This window comes from Lolium rigidum, chromosome 4, assembly GCF_022539505.1.
Source record: "Lolium rigidum isolate FL_2022 chromosome 4, APGP_CSIRO_Lrig_0.1, whole genome shotgun sequence".
NCBI lineage: Eukaryota > Viridiplantae > Streptophyta > Magnoliopsida > Poales > Poaceae > Lolium > Lolium rigidum.
This window is the reverse complement of record NC_061511.1, coordinates 175,049,073-175,053,054: the sequence shown is the minus strand read 5'-3', so window position 1 is coordinate 175,053,054 and position 3,982 is coordinate 175,049,073.

The following is a 3,982-nucleotide window of genomic DNA, read 5'->3' as shown; positions in this document are numbered from 1 at the left end:
TCCAATTGTAATTTTCTTATGAATCTTTCGGTCTGTGAGAGACATATATACTTCTTGTGCCACCATTTAAGTATGATATTTATTCTCTACTTTTTGATATTTCACCAGTTTTTTTGTTTCCCAAATTTCGCAAATAATTCAAATGCTCTCAAATTTTGTCAAATTCAAAAGGTGACGGAAAATGTCACAACGTCACTATTAAATGAAACCACGTGGCACCAATTTCTGGTCCCACTTGTCAGAATTTGTGGGTCCCACCAGTCAGCATTATTGGGACCCATATGTCGGCAACAACCTGGTCCCACTTGTCTGAATTTTGTGGATCCCACCGGTCAGAATATTGTGGGTCCAGCTTTTCATAATATTTTGTGGGTCCCACCAGTCAGCACCATGCCGGTCCCAAATGACAGATATCCATGTCAGCGCCGTCGGACCCATGTTGTCAGAAGCCAAATGGACCCACATGTAAGGCCACGTATGCTTTTTTTGGACCAATAAGAAACTTCCCAAGATTTAGATATTGACGAAAGTTGCAATTTTTCGTGACAAACCTGTCTGTCAACAATGAACCTTTGATGTTGACGAATTTGCAGGTCGTCACCATCAAACATTTGACGTTGACAAAAAAATGCATACCGTCACCCCCGATATTTTATGACGGAGCTTCCTTGACGAACCCCATGACGATCAAATTTTGTCACCGCGAAGTAATCCTTGACGAAAATTGGCCTTAACATGACGAAAGTGATTTGTCAAAAAAAAATTGTTTTCCTTTGTAGTGCGTGTATAAAAGTTGTGTTTTCAAAATCGTACTTTAGGACGTGAGCTTAAGTTTTCTGGTGGATAAGATTTTTCGTTTCGAACCTATGGATTCCTGGTAGTGACTTCCCACACCTTGGCTGGGGGCTTGTTTCCGCTGTTATTGATGGATTGCCATTGGGCTTCGTCGCCGTCGGCGAGCGTTTCCGGCTAAAGGTCTTCCAGCTCATTTAAGGTCAAATAAGTAAGCCGGAAAAACTTAGAAACTAGCACTTTCTTTCCAAACAAACGAAACATGCGTACATAAGTTAAACGGATCGCATGATAAGTGTTTTCCGCCCACATGCATATGTTTCGTGCTAGCTACTTCAAATACTTAGTTTTATTACAAACCCACGAAGGGGCCAAAATGAGGCATCTCATTGTTTTACAGGTATCATTCAGAAGATTCCGGATTATCTTCAGAGGCTTGGTACGTGCCGTCCTTGCCGGAAGCATCGCCTGAGTCATCATCCGACTGATGCGCGCTGGACCCGGAGCCTTCCACCTTGTCATCATCCTCATCGTCGGAGAAACCGGTCGGAACGTCATGCTTCTTGTACCATGACGAGTGATCCACTCGCTGGGCAAAAAGCGTGTCGAAACCTTTAGTTTCCGCAAGAGCTTGCTTGATGTTCGTGCCCTTGGGTACTCCGCGTGCGATCGTCGCGAAATCCATGGCGGTAAAGTATGACTTGCACATGGCTAAGGCAATAGGAAGCTCCACGAGCTGTGGACTCTTGTCAATCCCTGATCAGCTCCGGCACTAGCTTCATCAGCTTTGTCATTTTATCAATGATTGTAGTGTGGTCTCTCTTCAAGGAAAGCTTCTTGGCAATGCCGCGACAAGCTTCGATGAGATCATCAATTGAATTCCGGGCCTCCTCATAGGCTTCAGTCCTGGACAGTCCGGAATCTTCGGTCCATTCAAATCCGAGACATGCTGGTATACACAAAAAATCACGTGGTCAGATTCCGAGTTGGGAAGAAAATGATACACAGGACATGCCAGAAACATGAAGTCCTTACGGAAAATCAGCTGGTCAATATCTGACGCCTCCGCCTCATAAGCCTTCATCTTAGACACCATATTCTTAACTCTATTGTTGCTAGTCTTAAGCTTCTTGGCCATCTCCGACATAGCCTGCGCATGCTTCTCCTCTAGCTCCTTTTTGGTTCTAGTCTTCTTTTCATGAGACTCCTTGAGGGATTGCTGGAGGGATGCATGCTCGGACTTCAGCACTTCGAGCTTGGCGGAGATTGCGTCGATGGAGGGGCGGTTGGCAAGTTTTTCTGTAAGGCGGAAAGCAAGTTCAAAGTAAACATATATATTCAATAACAAAGAGTGCGTTGAGGAATCTACAGTAAGGCGGAAAACATACCCTCGTTGTTTTTCAAACGATTTTGAAGGAGTGTGATAGCCTGCCGATCCTCCGCCTCCTTTTTGTACAGCCTCTCGATCTCCGCCTTCTGCTCCGGCACCAGCGCCCGCAAGTCTTCATGCAGTTGACGGGTGTTCTGTGAAGCAAGTTGGAATGGTTAGCCGCAAATTTAAAATCTGGGGGGGCTGGACGTAAAGTTAAAGTTCTTCTTGTGCTAGGAAATTTCAAGTTTCCGCCAAGATCCAACTAAGATAATATAGTTGAAGCTTCGGTTCACAAATTTCACTCTGAAAATATCTAAACCAATGCTTGGGGGCTAGTATTACCTGGGGCATGGCTTTGTGCTTGGCAAAGAAGACCCGGAGATTATCTTTGAGGGTTGCAAGATCTTGTTGCTCCATCTCCGGCTTCCCTCACACTTCATTCATTAAGTTGGTCATTTCCGCATGACGCTGTGCCAGGGGAACTTTTTGAAGTACCGGAAACAAGTGCGAATGCGTTTGGGGCGTACCGGTAGCACCACTTAGCAACAATTTCTTTGTGGCATCATTAGTCGTAGCTTCAGCCGAGGTGGTTTCGGGCTCTTCAGGCGGAGGTTTGGACGAGGAGGTGTCTTTGCCGGAATCTGCGGTGACCTCCGGGATGTCATCAAGATTGATGCCATTCTTCGGTTTGGGAGCTGCAGAGGAGGAGGCCTTAGGCGGAACCTCCACTTCCGGAGTGACAAGCATCGAGGCAGGCGAGGGCTTGGTCTTCTTCTTTGGGGGCTTGCTTCCAGCAATTTTGCTGCACAACAAAAAGAGAGTGACACTTAGCAGATTTTGAGTTAAGTTGCACAAAGAGAGTAAGTCGGAAGCTAAGTTTTTACCCAGGCTTGTTGAAGAATCGCTCGAGGCTGGCCTACGAGCTTTTGCTGGTGTCGATTTCCTTGAGGCGTTGTTTTTCTTTCTCGGCCTTCTTGGTGGCCGTGGCGCTGGGAGTTTCGCACGCACGTTTGGGCGCCGACCCGGAGGCTGCGCCCCTCTTCCGCTTTGTAGGAGGAGGGCCCTCAGGAGCTTCCGCGTCTGACGCGGCTTCCGGGTTCGTCGTGCCGGAGTGAGGGACCTGGGTTAGGTTCCTAAGATCCGTTTCCTCGATGGCTTCGATCTGAGCACACAAGATAAAGTCCTTAGGCAAAATTTGCGGGCATAAAAAGGAAATTATGATTAGTTGGAAGACTTACCGCGGTGCCGGCGCCACCCGTGTGTATGTCAAAATGACACACGTGAGAGTGAACGTCACACAGAATTACTATCGTAACCCAGAGCCGCTTGTCCAGGGCGTCGGAGGAGAGGTTGTCCTTGGTGGCGTGCATGGTGTCATCACGACCGTTGTACTCATACATCAAGCGATCACGATGTTGGAGAGGCTGGATCCGCTTGGTGAACCATGATAGCGTCAGGTCCTTACCCGACAAGCCGGACTCCGCCGGCTTGTAGATCCGCCTTACCATCCTTCTCAACGCAGGTGACTCGGAGATATGCGGGCAGTTAGTCCAGGCGGGGGTCTCGCTGGCAGGCCCGTCCCTGAACTCCGACAAAGCCATCGGGCTAGCCGGATCCGATACGTCCTTCACGTAGAAGAATCCCCGGGACCAGTACCTGACGGACCCGTGACGATCCGTGTGGGGGTAGACACGGGCGGGGCGGATCTTGAAGGTAATGCTCCCGCAGGTGGCGAGCGATGAAGTCTGCGGGACCGTCTCCTTCTTGACGGAGAAAAAATACTGATAGAGGGCCAAGTCAGGTGTTACCCGAAGATGA